The sequence below is a fragment of the Somniosus microcephalus genome, chromosome 12, assembly GCF_052327205.1.
Source record: "Somniosus microcephalus isolate GS21.2 chromosome 12, FLI_Smic_1.0, whole genome shotgun sequence".
Classification (NCBI taxonomy): domain Eukaryota; kingdom Metazoa; phylum Chordata; class Chondrichthyes; order Squaliformes; family Somniosidae; genus Somniosus; species Somniosus microcephalus.
Window position 1 is genome coordinate 219,398,049 of NC_140998.1, and position 17,801 is coordinate 219,415,849.

Below are 17,801 nucleotides of genomic sequence, written 5' to 3' on the forward strand. Positions count from 1 at the left end.
CTGTCGGAGGGGTAGTACTGAGGGAGCACCGCACTGTCGGACGGGCAGTACTGAGGGAGCGCTGCACTGTCTGAGGGCAGTACTGAGGGAGCGCTGCACTGTCGGAGAGTCAGTACTGAGGGAGCAGCGCACCATTGGAGGGGCAGTACTGAGAGAGTGCCGCACTGTCAGAGGTGCCGTCTTTCAGATGAGACATTAAACCGAGGCCCCGTCTGCCCTCTCCGGTGGGCGTAGAAGATCTCAGGGCCACTGTTTTGAAGAAGAGCAGGAGGAGTTCTCCCGGGTGTCCTGGGTACAATATGTGTCCCTCAACCTGCATCACTCAAAAGTCTCTGAGCCCACAACCTTCTGATACAGAGGAGAGAGAGGGAGAGAGAGAGAGAGAGAAAGAGGGAGTGGGAGAGAGAGAGGGAGAGGGAGAGAGAGTGGGAGTGAAAGAGAGAGAGAGGGAGAGAGAGAAAGAGGGAGTGGCAGAGAGAAAGGGAGAGAGAGAGTGAAAGAGAGAGAGAGAGAGAGAGAGCTATACCCACTGAGCCCCGGTGGAAACTCCATGGCAACGGCAGCCCAGCTTTGAGCAGAAATATCTTCAGAGTGTCCGGACACAAAGGGTTAACAGTTTGCTTACAGGGCCGGACAAAGTGATGTTTTCTCACTGGTTCACAGCTTCCTGATTTAACTCACTGTGACACATCAACACTTCAAGTTGAATACACACAGGGTGCAGCACAGGAAGAGGTCATTCGGCCCAAGCAGTGAGTGTCGGCAACATCAAGAACAGACTGTCTGACCGTTTATCCCATCGCCATCTGTGGGATCTTGCTGTGTGCAATTTGGTTGCTGCGTTTCCTACATTACAACAGTGACTACACTGTAAGAAGTCCTTCATTGGCTGTGAGGCGCTTTGGGACGTCCTGAGGTGGTGAAAGGGGCTGGAGAAATGCAAGTATTCCTTTGTTTTTCTTTCTTGAAGCCTTGTAACTCACTGCAGAGCACCTATCATCCCACAGTGAGTCAAATTAGTCCGTGAAGACATTGTCTCAAAGCAGTTTTCACCTCTCGAGAGCTGTCGGGCAAGAGGTGAGGTCTCATTAACTCCTTTCTCTTTCAGACCTTGAGAGTGAGAAGTTGATGAAATATCTGGGAGCGGACAATGATCAGGAAATCTTACTTCCTCCTGTCAATTCTCCAAGGTAATATCATCGTCAGCTCGGACATATTTGTGTTTAATAGTCTTTGTGAAAGATAATTGTTATTGAGTGATGATTGGGGGCCAAATTCAGCAGTGACCCAGTGTCCTAACTCGCACCAAGTCCCGTTCACAGATCAACCCTGAGCTCGCTGATCTACATTGGCCCCCGGTCCGGCAACGGACCAAATTTAAAATCCTCATCCTCCTCTTCAAATCACTCCACGGGCTCACCCCCTGCCTCCCTATCTCTGTAACCTCCTCCAGCCCCCTACAACTCTCCCTATCTCTGTAACCTCCTCCAGCCCCTACAACCCTCCCTATCTCTGTAACCTCCTCCAGCCCCCTACAACTCTCCCTATCTCAGTAACCTCCTCCAGCCCCTACAACCCTCCCTATCTCTGTAACCTCCTCCAGCCCCTACACCCCTCCCTATCTCAGTAACCTCCTCCAGCCCCCTACAACACTCCCTATCTCTGTAACCTCCTCCAGCCCCAACAACCCTCCCTATCTCTGTAACCTTCTCCAGCCCCCTACAACCCTCCCTATCTCTGTAACCTTCTCCAGCCCCTACAACCCTCCCTATCTCTGTAACCTCCTCCAGCCCCCTACAACTCTCCCTATCTCAGTAACCTCCTCCAGCCCCTACAACCCTCCCTATCTCTGTAACCTCCTCCAGCCCCTACAACCCTCCCTATCTCTGTAACCTTCTCCAGCCCCTACAACCCTCCCTATCTCTGTAACCTCCTCCAGCCCCCTACAACTCTCCCTATCTCAGTAACCTCCTCCAGCCCCTACAACCCTCCCTATCTCTGTAACCTCCTCCAGCCCCTACAACTCTCCCTATCTCTGTAACCTCCTCCACACCCTACAACCCTCCCTATCTCTGTAACCTCCTCCAGCCCCTACAACCCTCCCTATCTCTGTAACCTCCTCCAGCCCCTACAACCCTCCCTATCTCTGTAACCTCCTCCAGCCCCTACAACCCTCCCTATCTCTGTAACCTCCTCCAGCCCCCTACAACCCTTCATATCTCTGTAACCTCCTCCAGCCCCTACAACCCTCCCTATCTCTGTAACCTCCTCCAGCCCCTACAACCCTCTCTATCTCTGTAACCTCCTCCAGCCCCCTACAACCCTCCCTATCTCTGTAACCTCCTCCAGCCCCTACAACCCTCCCTATCTCTGTAACCTCCTCCAGCCCCTACAACCCTCCCTATCCCTGTAACCTCCTCCAGCCCCCTACAACCCTCCCTATCTCTGTAACCTCCCCCAGCCCCTACAACCCTCCCTATCTCTGTAACCACCTCCAGCCCCATAGCCCTCCCTATCTCTGTAACCACCTCCAGCCCCTACAACCCTCCCTATCTCTGTAACCTCCTCAAGCCCCTACAACCCTCCCTATCTCTGTAACCTCCTCCAGCCCCTACAACCCTCCCTATCTCTGTAACCTCCTCCAGCCCCTACAACCCTCCCTATCTCTGTAACCTCCTCCAGCCCTGCAAGCCTCCGAGATCTCTGCGTTCCACCCATTCTGGCCTCTTGTGCCTCCCCGATTTCCATCGCTCCACCAATGGCGGCCGTGCTTTCAGCCGTCTAGACCCTAATCTCAGGAATTCCATCCCTAAAACTCGGGGATGGACAAGAGGCCAGAATTGGAGGAATACAGAGATCCATATTTTAGTGACAAGTCGCCATGATGACAACACAGCAGCACTTAGAATAGACAGGCAGTTCAGTCCTCACACTTACTGTCCATTCTCAGAATGATAGCAACCATGGTAAGGGTGTGAGATATGGTAAAGATAACAAGCAAACAAGAAAGGAAGTGTATAAAGGTGTCATATATACAGTTTCACTGTTTGCCTCTGATCTGCTGTGCAGTTACATTTCATAGCATCATAGAATGATGCAGCACAGAAGGAGGCCATTCTGCCCATCGTGCCTGTGCCGGCTCTTTGGTAGAGCTATCCAATTAATCCCACCCCCTGACTCTTTCCCCACAGCCCTGCTGAAACCATGAATATTTCAGATGGACATGGAACAAGAGGTGTTTGCCACCAACGTTTAGTGTGAGGCCCAGTTTAGTTTTAACAAACACGCAGCAAGACTGCGCGTAAAAGTCATGAACCCAATGCCCTGCCCCTCCAACACATTCAGAGCTCAGGCGAGAGGTGATTCGCTCCTGTGCTTCAAAGAGTTTGCTGGAATAGGGCCAATGCTGAGCTTGGGGACAAGTCAGTCTACAATGGTGTATCGGAATCACCCTACAGCAATATTGTTGGTCCTAAAATAATCCCTTAGACAATGAGGATCCAAAGAGATTCCTTAGACAATGAGAATCCAAAGAGATTCCTTAGACAATGAGGATCCAAAGAGATTCCTTAGACAATGAGGATCTACAGAGATTCCTTAGACAATGTGAATCTAAATTGATTCCTTAGACAATGAGGATCTAAAGTGATTCCTTAGACAATGAGGATCCAAAATTCCCCAAGTAGACTGAATCAGCTTAGCCAATCAGAAGGGCTGTAGAGCAAACATAATTTTCCAATCTTCCCTAGATGCGGCGAGGTGCCTGAGGATTGGAAAGTGGCAAATGTGACACCATTGTTCAAGAAAGGGTGTAAGGACAATCCTAGTAACTACAGGCCGGTCAGTTTAACATCGGTGGTAGGTAAAGTTTTAGAAACAATAATCAAGGAAAAAATTATCGGAATCTTGGAGAGGTTTAAGCTAATTAAAGAGAGCCAACATGGGTTTGTAAAAGGCAGATCGTGTTTGACTAACCTAATTGAATTTTTTGATGAAGTAAAAGGGAGGATTGATGAAGGGAATGCAATGGATGTTGTCTACATGGACTTTAGGAAGGCGTTTGACAAAGTACCACATAGAAGGCTGGTTAACAAAATTGATGCTCATGGAATAGGTGGGTCAGTGGCAGCTTGGATAAGGAATTGGCTTAAGGACAGAAAACAGTGAGTTGTGGTAAATGGCTGTTTTTCAGACTGGAGGATGGTAGACAGTGGTGTTCCCCAAGGGTCAGTGCTGGGGCCACTGCTTTTTTTGATACATATAAATGACCTGGATATTGGAATGGAGCGTAGAATTTCTAAATTTGCTGATGACACCAAACTTGGGGGTGTGGCAAACAGTGAGGATGATACCAATCGACTGCAACAGGACACAGAAAGGCTAGCAGAATGGGCAGACAAGTGGCAGATGGAATTTAATACAGAGAAGTGTGAGGTGATGCATTTTGGCAGAAGGAACAGGGAGAGGCAATATACACTTAATGGCACAGTTTTAAAGAGTGTGCAGGGACAGAGGGACCTGGGAGTTAATGTGCATAGGTCCCTGAAGGTAGCAGGACATATTGAGAGAGTGGTTAGCAAAGCATATGGGATCTTGGGCTTCATAAATAGAGGTATTGAGTACAGAAGTAGAGAAGTTATGCTGAACCTTTATAAAGCGCTGGTTAGGCCACAACTGGAGTATTGCGTCCAGTTCTGGTCACCACACTTTAGGAAGGATGTGAAGGCCCTTGAGAGGGTGCAGAGGAGATTTACCAGAATGGTTCCGGGGATGGGGATCTTAGCTACAAGGACAGGTTGGAGAAGCTGGATTTGTTTTCATTAGAGCAAAGGAGGTTGAGGGGTGATCTGATAGAGGTGTACAAGATTATGACGGGTTTGGATAGGCTAGATGGGGAAAGGCTGTTCCCACTAGTTGATGGTACAAGGACTAGGGGACACAGATTTAAGGTTTTGGGCTAGAGATACAGGGGGGGGACGTGAGGAAAAACTTTTTTACACAGCGAGCGGTGAGGACCTGGAACTCGCTGCCGACGGAAGTGGCGGAAGCGGAGACACTCGATGTTTTCAAGGGGAGACTGGATAGGTACTTGAGGGATATAAACTTGCAGGGCTACGGGGATAGAGCGGGGGAATGGGACTGACTGGATTGTTCTACAGAGAGCCGGCACGGACTCGATGGGCCGAATGGCCTCCTTCTGTGCCATTATGACTCTATGACTCTATGAGTCGGAGATTCGGCCCCTCGAGCCACCCAAGGCAATTCATGAGATCATGGCTGATCTGATCTTGGGCTCACCTCCATTTCCCTGCCCGCTCCCCATAACCCTTCACTCCCTTATTGTTCAAATATCTCTCTATCGCCGCCTTGAATATATTCAATGACCCAGCCTCCACAGCTCTCTGGGGCAGAGAATTCCACAGATTCACCACCCTCTCAGAGAAGAAATTCCTCCTCATCTCCGTCTTAAATGGGCGACCCCGTATTCTGAACCTTTGCCCCCGAGTTCTAGATTCCCCCACCAGGGGAAACATCCTCTCTGCATCTACCCTGTCGAGCCCCCTCAGAATCGTATATGTTTCAATAAGATCACCTCTCATTCTTCCAAACTCCAATGAAAGACTGCACACGGCCATTCAATGAGATCATGTCTGATCTGTGACCTAACTCCATCCGTCCACCTTTGCCCCGTATCCTTCAATAACTTTGGTTAACAGAAATCTATCAATCTCAGATTTAAAATTAACAATTGACCCAGCATTAATTGCTGTTTGTGGAAAAGAGTTCCAAAATACTACCACACTTTCTGATTATTGTTGGAATAAACGGGTCTTTTTCCAAATGGCAGGCAGTGACTAGTGGGTTACCACAGGGATCAGTCCTTGGACCCCAGCTATTCACAATATATATTAATGATCTAGACAAGGGAACTAGATGTAATATCTCCAAATTTGCAGACGACACAAAGCTGGGTGGGCATGTGTGCTGTGAGGAGGATGCCGAGAAACTCCAGGATGATTTGGACAGTTTGGGTGATTGGGCAGAAGCATGGCAGATGCAATATACCGTGGATAAATGTGAGGTTATCCACTTTGGTGGCAAAAACAGGAAGGCAGATTATTATCTGAATGGCAATAGATTGGGAGAAGGGGAAGTGCAGCGAGACCTGGGTGTCCTTGTGCACCAGTCGCTGAAGGTAAGCATGCAGGTGCAGCAGGCGGTTAAGAAGGCAAATGGTATGTTGGCCTTCATAGCGAGAGGGTTTGAGTACAGGAACAAGGATGTCTTGCTGCAGTTGTACAGGGCCTTGGTGAGACCACATCTTGAGTATTGTGTGCAGTTTTGGTCACCTTATCTGAGGAAGGATGTTCTTGCCATGGAAGGAGTTCAGCAAAGATTCACCAGGCTGATACCTGGGATGGCAGGAATGACGTATGAGGAGAGATTGGGACGATTGGGCTTGTACTCGCTGGAGTTTAGAAGAATGAGAGGGGATCTCTTTGAAACTTATAAAATTCTGACAGGACTGGACAGACTAGATGCAGGAAGGATGTTCCTGATGGTCGGGGAGTCCGGAACCAGGGGTCACAGTCTAAGGATAAGGGGTAGGCCATTTAGGACCGAGATGAGGAGGAATTTCTTCACCCAGAGAGTGGTGAACCTGTGGAATTCTCTACCACAGAAGGCAGTGGAGGCCAATTCATTAAATATATTCAAGAAGGAGTTGGATATATTTCTTAAGGCTAAAGGGATCAAGGGATATGGGGAGAAGGCAGGGACAGGGGACTGAACTTGGATGATCAGCCATGATCTCATTGAATGACGGTGCAGGCTCGAGGGGTCGAATGGCCGACTCCTGCTCCTATCTTCTATGTTTCTATGTTTCTATTGCACCTTTTTTACACTGTGAAAGATTGCAAGAAGCATATGGTTTATGTACAATATTAGTTATTAACACAAGGGATTAAAATGCTCAGACGGTTATGTGCAGGTATATCGATATTAAACATCTTACATCTGCCGACAATTCATGTCTCCAAACCGTTACTTCCTGTTGTCGTATTCCTCCCCTTGCATTATGTAAATTCCTGTGACCACATTTATAATGGAAACTTCCTATGTAAACATGTCAGATTGTAATTACACACTCCTACCAGTGGTGGCGCATTACTGTCACCATTTTGCTTCTCAGAGGAAATCTTCTGGCTGTGTTTACGATGTTGTTAAGACACAGGGGCCAGGGGGGAATCCTCCGGCTATGTTTACATTGTTGTTAAGACACAGGGGCCAGGGGGGTATCTTCTGGCTGTGTTTACGATGTTCTTAAGACACAGGGACCAGGGGGGGAATCCTCCGGCTGTGTTTACGACGTTGTTAAGACACATGGACCAGGGGGAATCTTCCGGCTGTGTTTACGATGTTGTTAAGACACAGGGACCAGGGGGAATCTTCCGGCTGTGTTTACAATGTTGTTAAGACACAGGGACCAGGGGGGAATAGTCCAGCTGTGTTTACGATGTTGTAAAGACACAGGGGCCAGGGGGGAATTTTCCGCCTGTGTTTACGATGTTAAGACAGAGCACTGAGGAAATTTTCAATCCCCTTCAACTTGAGGGCAGGTCCAAACCTGTCTGTGAGGCCCTCACGACTTCCCTCATCATTGCGATTCAGTTTACTTCAGCACCCAGGATAAATTGAACCCTACATTGGTAGCTGCTGGGCTTGTTCCAGTATCTGAGACACATTTAACCTCCTCATGGCTGTGGATGGTCTGGCTTGGGCACTTCTGGTGGTTTAGAGTTTCAACCAGACACTCCCTTTTTACCTCTTTATTACCATTCAGTCCCTCGAGTCTGTTACATTGGGAACAGGAGGAGGCCCATTCAGCCCCTTGAGCCTGTTACACTGGAACAGGAGGAGGCCCATTCAGCCCATCGAGCCTGTTACACAGGAACAGGAGGAGGCCCATTCAGCCACTCGAGCCTGTTACACAGGAACAGGAGGAGGCCCATTCGGCCCCTCGAGCCTGTTACACAGGGTCAGCAGGAGGCCAATTCAGCCCCTCGCGCCTGTTACACAGGAACAGGAGGAGGCCCATTCAGCCCCTCGAGCCTGTTACACAGGAACAGGAGGAGGCCCATTCAATCCCTCGAGTCCGATACACAACAACAGGAGGAGGCCCATTCAATCCCTCGAGCCTGTTACACAGGAACAGGAGGAGGCCCATTCCGTCCCTCGAGACTGTTACACAGGAACAGGAGGAGGCCCATTCAGCCCCTCGAGCCTGTTACACAGGAACAGGAGGAGGCCCATTCAGAGCCTCGAGAGTGTTACACAGGAACAGGAGGAGGCCCATTCAGCCCCTTGAGCCTGTTACACAGGAACAGGAGGAGGCCCATTCAGCCCCTCAAGTCTGTTGCACAGGAATAGGAGGCCATTCAGCCCCTCGAGCCTGTTACACAGGAACAGGAGGGGGCCCATTCAGCAACGTCGAGCCTGTTACACAGGAACAGGAGGAGGCTCATTAAGCCCCCTTGAGTCTGTTACACAGGAACAGGAGGAGGCCCATTCAGTCCCCCGAGCCAGTTACACAGGAACAGGAGGAGGCCCATTCAGCCCCTCAAGTCTGTTACACAGGAACAGGAGTAGGCACATTCAGCTGCTCGAGCCTGTTACACAGGAACAGGAGGAGGCCCATTCAGCCCCTCGAGTCCATTACACAGGAACAGGAGGAGGCCCATTCAGCCCCTCGAGCGTTGTAAACATGAACAGGAGGAGGCCCATTCCGCCCCACGAGCCTGTTACAAAGGAACAGGAGGAGGCCCATTCAGCCCCTCGAGCCTGTTACACAGGAACAGGAGGAGGCCCATTCCGCCCCACGAGCCTGTTACACAGGAACAGGAGGAGGCCCATTCAGCCCTTCGAGCCTGTTACACAGGAACAGGAGGAGTCCCATTCAGCCCATCGAGTCTATTGCACAGGAACAGTAGGAGGCCCATTCAGCCCCTCGAGCCTGCTACACTGGAACAGGAGAAGACCCATTCAGCCCCTCGAGTCCATTACACAGGAACAGGAGGAGGCCCATTCAGCCCCTGGAGCCTGTTACACTGGAACAGGAGGCGGCCCATTCAGCCCCTCGAGCCTGTTACACTGGAACAGGAGGAGGCCCATTCAGCACCTCGAGCCTGTTACACAGGAACAGGAGGAGGCCCATTCAGACCCTCGAGCCTGTTACACAAGAACAGGAGGAGGCCCATTCAGCCCCTCGAGCCTGTTACACAGGAACAGGAGGAGGCCCATTCAGCCCCTTGATCCTGTTGCACAGGAACAGGAGGAGGCCCATTCAGCCACCTCGAGCCTGTCATACAGGAACAGGAGGAGGCACATTCAGCCCCTCGAACCTGTTACACAGGAACAGGAGGAGGCTCATTCTGTCCCTCAAGCCTGTTACACAGGAACAGGAGGAGGCACATTCAGCCCCTCAAGCCTGTTACACAGGAACAGGAAGAGCCCATTCAGACCATCGACTCTGTTATACAGGAACAGGAGACGGCCCATTCAGCCCCTCGAGCCTGTTGCACAGGAACAGGAGGAGGCCCATTCAGCCCCCTCGAACCTGTTACACAGGAATAGGAGGATGCCCATTCAGCCCCTCGAGCCTGTTGCACAGGAACAGGAGGAGGCCTTTACAGCCCCTCGAGCCTCTTCCATAGGAACATGAGGAGGCCCATTCAGCCCCTCGAGACTGTTACATAGGAACAGGAGGAGATCAATTCAGCCCATCGAGTCTATTACACAGGAACAGTAGGAGGCCCATTCAGCCCCTCGAGCCTGTTACACAAGAACAGGAGGAGATCCATTCAGCCCCTCGAGCCTGTTACACAGGAACAGGTGGAGGCCCATTCAGCCCCTCGAGCCTGTAACACAGGAACAGGAGGAGGCCCATTCAGCCCCTCGAGCCTGTTACACAGGAACAGGAGGAGGCCCATTCGGCCCCTCGAGCCTCTTACACAGGGTCAGGAGGCGGCCCATTCAGTCCCCCGAGCCTGTTACACAGGAACCGGAGTAGGCATATTCAGCCGCTCGAACCTGTTAAACAGAAACAGGTGGAGGCTCATTCAATCCCTCGAGTCCGATACACAGCAACAGGAGGAGGCCCATTCAATCCCTCGAGTCCGATACACAGCAACAGGAGGAGACCCATTCAGCCCCTCGTGCCTGTTACACAGGAACAGGAGGAGGCCTTTACAGCCCCTCGAGCCTCTTCCATAGGAACATGAGGAGGCCCATTCAGACCCTCGAGCCTGTTACACAGGAACAGGAGGAGGCCCATTCAGCCCTTCGAGCCTGTTACACAGGAACAGGAGGAGTCCCATTCGGCCCCTCGAGCCTGCTACACAGGAACAGGAGAAGACCCATTCAGCCCCTCGAGTCCATTACACAGGAACAGGAGGTGGCCCATTCAGCGCCTCGTGAGTTGTACACATGAACAGGAGGAGGCAATTCAGTCCCTCGAACCTGTTACACAGGAACAGGAGGAGTCCCATTCAGGCCTCGAGCCTGTTACACTGGAACAGGAGGAGGCCCATTCAGCACCTCGAGCCTGTCACACAGGAACAGGAGGAGGCCCATTCAGCCCCTGGAGCCTGTTTCACTGGAACAGGAGGCGGCCCATTCAGCCCCTCGAGCCTGTTACACTGGAATAGGAGGAGGCCCATTCAGCACCTCGAGCCTGTTTCACAGGAACAAGAGGAGGCCCATTCAGTCCCTCGAGCCTGTAACACTGGAACAGGAGGAGTCCCATTCAGACCCTCGAGCCTGTTACACAGGAACAGGAGGAGGCCCATTCAGCCTCTCAAGCCTGTTACACAGGAACAGGAGGAGGCCCATTCAGTCCCTCGAGTCCGTTACATAGCAACAGTAGGTGGCCCATTCAGTCCCTCGTGCCTGTTACACAGGAACAGGAGGAGGCCCATTCCGTCCCTCAACCCTGTTACACAGGAACAGGAGGAGGCCCATTCAGCCCCCTCGAGCCTGTTACACAGGAATAGGAGGAGGCTCATTAAGTCCCCTCGAGCCTGTTGCACAGGAACAGGAGGAGGCCCATTCAGCCCCTTGAGCCTGTTGCACAGGAACAGGAGGAGGCCCATTCAGCCCCTTGAGCCTGTTGCACAGGAACAGGAGGAGGCCCATTCAGTCCCTCGAGCCTCCTACACAGGAACAGGAGGAGGCCCATTCAGACCCTCGATCTTGTTACACAGGAACAGGAGGAGGCCCATTCAGCAGCTCGAGTCTGTTACACAGGAACAGGAGGAGGCCCATTCAGCCCCTCGAGTCTATTACACAGGAACAGGAGGAGGGCCATTCAGCCCCTCGAGACTGTTACAAAGGAACAGGAGGAGGCCCATTCAGCCCCTCGAGCCTGTTACACAGGAACAGGAGGAGGGCCATTCAGCCCCTCGAGTCTATTACACAGGAACAGGAGGAGGCCCATTCAGCCCCTCGAGCATTGTACACATGAACTGGAGGAGGCAATTCAGCCCCTCGAACCTGTTACACAGGAACAGGAGGCGGCCCATTCAGCCCCTCCAGCCTGTTACACAGGAACAGGAGGAGGCCCATTCAGCCCCCTCGAGCCTGTTACACGGGAATAGGAGGAGGCCCATTGAACCCATCGAGCCTGTTACACAGGAACAGGACGGGGCCCATTCAGCCCCTCGAGCCTGTTACACAGGAACAGGAGGAGCCCATTCAGCACCTCGAGCCTGTTACACAGGAATAGGAGGAGGCCCATTCAGCCCCTCGAGCCTGTTACACAGCAACAGGAGGAGGGCCATTCAGCCCCTCAAGCCTGTTACACAGGAGCAGGAGGAGGCCCATTCAGCCCCTCGAGCCTGTTACACAGGAACAGGAGGAGGCCCATTCAGCCCCTTGTGCCTTTGACACAGGAACAGGAGGAGGCACATTCATTCCATCGAGCCTGTTACATAGGAACCGGAGGAGGCCCATTCAGTCTCTCGATCCTATTACACAGGAACAGGAGGAGGCCCATTCAGCCTTCGAACCTGTTACCCAGGAACAGGAGGAGACCCATTCAGTACTGATGGAGAGTTGCACTGTCGGAAGGGCAGTACTGAGCGAGCGCTGCACTGTCAGAGGGGCAGTAGTGAGTGATCGCCGCACTGACGGTGGGGCAGTGCTGAGGGAGCGCTGCACTGTTGGTGGGGCAATTCTGAGGGAGCGCGGCACTTTTGCAGGGTCAGTACTGAGGGAGCGCTGCACTGTTGGAGAGGCAGTACCGAGGGAGCGCCGCTCTGTGGGAGGGGCAGTACTGAGGGAGCACTGCACAGTTGGAGGGGCAGTACTGAGAGTGCGCCGCACTGTCGGAGGGGCTGTACTGAGTGAGCGCCGCACTGTCGGAGGGGCAATTCTGAGGGAGTGCGGCACTGTTGGAGGGTCAGTGCTGAGGGAGCGCTGCACTGTTGGAGGGGCAGTACCGAGGGAGCGCCGCACTGTCGGAGGGCCAGTACCAAGGGAGCGCCGAACTGTGAGAGGGGCAGTACTGAGGGAGCGCCGCAATGTCGTAGCGGCAGCACTGAGGGAGCACTGCACTGTCAGAGGGGCGGTATTGAGGAGCGCTACACTGTTGGTGGGTCAGTACTGAGAGAGCGCTGCAGTGTCGGAGGGGCAGTACTGAGTGAGCGCTGCACTGTCGGAGGGGCAGTACTGAGAGAGCGCTGCACTGTCAGAGGGGCAGTACTGAGGGAGTGCCGCACTTTTGGAGGGGCAGTACTGAGGGAGCGCCGCACTTTCGGAGGAGCAGTACTGAGGGAGCGCCACACTGTCTGAGGGCAGTACTGAGGGAGCGCTGCACTATCGGAGGGGCAGTACTGAGGGAGCACTGCACTGTCGGAGGGGCAGTACTGAGGGAGCACCGCACTGTCGGAGGGGTAGTACTGAGGGCGCACCGCACTGTCGGACGGGCAGTACTGAGCGAGTGCCGCACTGTCTGAGGGCAGTACTGAGGGAGCGCTGCACTGTCGGAGAGTCGGTACTGAGGGAGCAGCGCACTGTCGGAAGGGCAGTACTGAGGGAGCACCGCACTGTCGGAGGGGCAGTACTGAGGGAGTGCCGCACTGTCTGAGGGCAGTACTGAGGGAGCGCTGCAGTGTCGGACGGGCAGTACTGAGGGAGCACCGCACCGTTGGAGGGGCTGTACTGAGAGAGTGCCGCACTGTCAGAGGTGCCGTCTTTCAGATGAGACATTAAACCGAGGCCCCGTCTGCCCTCTCCGGTGGGCGTAGAAGATCTCAGGGCCACTGTTTTGAAGAAGAGCAGGAGGAGTTCTCCCGGGTGTCCTGGGTACAATATTTGTCCCTCAACCTGCATCACTCAAAAGTCTCTGAGCCCACAACCTTCTGATACAGAGGAGAGAGAGAGAGAGGGAGAGAGAGAAGAGGCGTCCGGCAGGGCTGCAATTTGAGTCTGACCCTGTTCAACATATACATAAATGAATTAGCAGACATGCTGGAGCAAAGCGAGTCACCTGGTCTCTGTCTCCTGGATGGAGAAGTGAAATCCCTGTTCTATGCAGACGACCTGGTTCTACTGTCTCCCACAGAACAGGGATTACAGCAACAACTAGACCTATTCGACAAATACTGCCAAAACTGGGCTCTAACAGTAAATCTAAAGAAAACCAACATCATGATTTTTCAAAAAAGGCCCAGGTGTCAGGAAAACAAATACCAGTTTACCCTCAGTGATACCATCATAGGACACACTATGAGCTACACCTACCTTTGTCTAACCATTACAGCATCAGGGAGCTTCAGCATAGCAGTGAATGCACTAAAAGAAAAAGCCCGAAGAGCCCTATATGCAATAAAAAGAAAATTCTACAACATCCAAATCCCAATCAAAATCTGGCTCAAAATATTTGACAGCGTAATCCTGCCCATTGCGCTGTACGGTAGTGAAGTATGGGGCCCGCTCAATCACCATAGCTACACTAAATGGGAAAAACACACAATAGAAGCCCTACATGCAGAATTTTGCCGAAGCATTCTTCGCACCCAAAGGAAAACACCAACAAATGCATGCAGAGCCGAACTAGGCAGATACCCACTGATAATAAACATCCAAAAACGAGCACTAAACTTCCTAAATCACCTCAAAACTAGCTCCCCAGACACCCTTCATTTTAAAGCCTTCCAGACCCAAGAGCTAAACCCAGAAAAGAGTCCCCTGAGTCAGCTGCTACTGAAACTAAGTACTCCTACTCAGCCGGACCCTGACCAGTCCCAGACCAACACAGTGAACCAAATCATTAAACAATGCAAAGAAACCTACCTGGAACATTGGAACAAAATAACCGAAAGCCAAAGCAGATTAGAATGTTACCGGGCCCTAAAAAGAGAATATAAACTGGCAGACTATCTCTCGACCATCAGAGACACAAAACAGAGACAGACCCTCACCAGGTACAGACTAAGCGACCACCAACTGGCAATTGAAAAAGGGAGATACAAGAAATCCTGGCAGCCCAGAGAGAATAGAATATGTGATCAATGTCTGACCGGCGAGGTTGAAACAGAAATGCATTTCCTCCTAAAATGCGAAAAATTCAACACATCAAGAAACATATTATTTAACAAGCTCAGCCAAACAACTCCAGATTTCAAGGATTTGGATGACCTGTCAAAATTAAGATTAGTCCTGGGTGAGGGAGACAGACCATACCTTAGTGCCAAATATGTAACAACATGTCACAACCTGAGGACTGTTTAAAATTAATACTGAATATACCCAATGATGTACAAAGACTGTTTAAATTAATATTGTTTAAAAGTAATATTGTATGTACCCAACAAGGGTCAAAATTGTTTGACACCTACAGAATGTTGGAAAACTGTACTTTTTGTTGTGTAAGCTTTGGCAATATGGTTCTCTGTAAACTTTCATGCCAATAAAGCATTTGAATTGAATTGAATTGAATTGAGAGAGAAAGAGGGAGTGGGAGAGAGAGAGGGAGAGAGAGAGTGAAAGAGAGAGAGAGATTACTTGATTTTCTTAACAAACATAATATCCTCAGAAAAAACCAAATAGGCTTTCTTCCAAAACACCGCACCGCCGACCATATCTATACCCTTCACACCCTCATTGAAAAACATATACACCAAACAAAAAATGGGAAAATATTCGCCTGTTTCATCGACTTCAAGAAAGCCTTTGACTCTATATGGCACGAAGGGCTCTATTATAAACTTCTTCAGTGTGGAATAGGGGGCAAAGTCTATGACCTTATTAAATCAATGTATCTGAAAAACAAATGCGGGGTCAAAATTGGAGACAAACGCACCGATTTCTTCACCCAGAGAAGAGGCGTCCGACAGGGCTGCAATTTGAGCCCGACCCTGTTCAACATATACATAAATGAACTAGCAGACATGCTGGAGCAAAGCGAGTCACCAGGTCTCCATCTCCTTGATGGAGAAGTGAAATCCCTGTTCTATGCGGACGACCTGGTTCTGCTGTCTCCCACAGAACAGGGATTACAGCAACAACTAGACCTACTCGACAAATACTGCCAAAATTGGGCTCTAACAGTAAATCTAAAGAAAACCAACATCATGATTTTTCAAAAAAGGCCCAGATGTCAGGAAAACAAATACCAGTTTACCCTCAGTGATACCACTATAGGACACACTATGAGCTACACCTACCTTGGTCTAACTATTACAGCATCAGGGAGCTTCAGCATAGCAGTGAATGCATTAAAAGAAAAAGCCCGAAGAGCCCTATATGCAATAAAAAGAAAATTCTACAACATCCAAATCCCAATCAAAATCTGGCTCAAAATATTTGACAGCATAATCCTGCCCATTGCACTGTACGGTAGTGAAGTATGGGGCCCGCTAAGTCACCAAAGCTACACTAAATGGGAAAAACACACAATAGAAGCCCTACATGCAGAATTCTGCCGAAGCATCCTTCGCACCCAAAGAAAAACGCCAACAAATGCATGCAGAGCCGAACTAGGCAGATACCCACTGATAATAAACATCCAAAAACGAGCACTAAACTTCCTAAATCACCTCAAATCTAGCTCCCCAGACACCCTTCATTTCAAAGCCTTTCAGACCCAAGAGCTAAACCCAGAAAAGAGTCCCCTGAGTCAGCTGCTACTGAAACTAAGAACTCAGCCGGACCCTGACCAGCCCCAGACCAACACAGCCGTCCAAACACCAATCCGAGTGAACCAAATCATTAAACAATGCAAAGAAACCTACCTGGAACATTGGAACAAAATAATCGAAAGCCAAAGCAGATTAGAATGTTACCGGGCCCTAAAAAGAGAATATAAACTGGCAGACTACCTCACGACCATCAGAGACACAAAACAGAGACAGACCCTCACCAGGTACAGACTAAGCGACCACCAACTGGAAATTGAAAAAGGCAGATACAAGAAATCCTGGCAGCCTAGAGAGAATAGAATATGCGATCAATGTCTGGCCGGCGAGGTTGAAACAGAGATGCATTTCCTCCTAAAATGCGAAAAATTCAACACATCAAGAAACATATTATTCAACAAGTTAAGCCAAACAACCCCAGATTTCAAGGAATTGGATGACCTGTCAAAATTGAGATTAGTCCTGGGAGAAGGAGACAGACCATACCTTGGGGCCAAATATGTAACAACATGTCACAACCTGAGGACTGTTTAAAAGTAAGACTGTTTAAAATTAATATTGAACGTACCAAATGAAGTAGAAAGACTGTTTAAAATTAATATTGTTTAAAAGTAATATTGTATGTACCCAACAAATGTCAAATCGATTGACACCTACAGAATGTTGGAAAACTGTACCTTTTTGCTATGTAAGCTTTGGCAATATGGTTCTCTGTAAACTTTCATGCCAATAAAGCATTTGAATTGGAATTGGAATTGGATAGTGGAGAGAGAGATAGTGGAGAGAGAGATAGTGGAGAGAGAGAGATAGTGCAGAGAGAGATAGTGGAGAGAGAGATAGTGGAGAGAGAGATAATGGAGAGAGAGATAGTGGAGAGAGAGACAAATGTCAAATCGATTGACACCTACAGAATGTTAGAAAACTGTACCTTTTTGCAATGTAAGCTTTGGCAATATGGTTCTCTGTAAACTTTCATGCCAATAAAGCATTTGAATTTGAATTTGAATTTGAATTTGAGAGAGAGCCACACCCACTGAGCCCCGGTGGAAACTCCATGGCAATGGCTGCCCAGCTTTGAGCAGAAATATCTTCAGAGTGTCCGGACACAAAGGGTTAACAGTTTGCTTACAGGGCCGGACTAAGTGATGTTTTCTCACTGGTACACAGCTTCCTGATTTAACTCACAGCGACACATCAACACGTCAAGTTGAATACACACAGGGTGCAACACAGGAAAAGGTCATTCGCCCCAAGCAGTGAGTGTCGGCAACATCAAGAACAGACTGACCGTTTATCCCATCGCCATCTGTGGGATCTTGCTGTGTGCAATTTGGTTGCTGCGTTTCCTACATTACAACAGTGACTACACTGTAAGAAGTCCTTCATTGGCTGTGAAGCGCTTTGGGACGTCCTGAGGTGGTGAAAGGGGCTGGAGAAATGCAAGTATTCCTTTGTTTTTCTTTCTTGAAGCCTTGTAACTCACTGCAGAGCACCTATCATCCCACAGTGAGTCAAATTAGTCCGTGAAGACATTGTCTCAAAGCAGTTTTGATCTCTCGAGAGCTGTCGGGCAAGAGGTGAGGTCTCATTAACTCCTTTCTCTTT

General features: G+C 50.1%; 1 pseudogene; it reads left to right on the forward strand.

Annotated features, from left to right (window-relative positions):
• The first annotated feature begins 1,150 nt into the window (after positions 1-1,150).
• Positions 1,151-11,782, forward strand: LOC147110142 (uncharacterized; annotated as a pseudogene).
• The last annotated feature ends 6,019 nt before the right edge of the window (positions 11,783-17,801 follow it).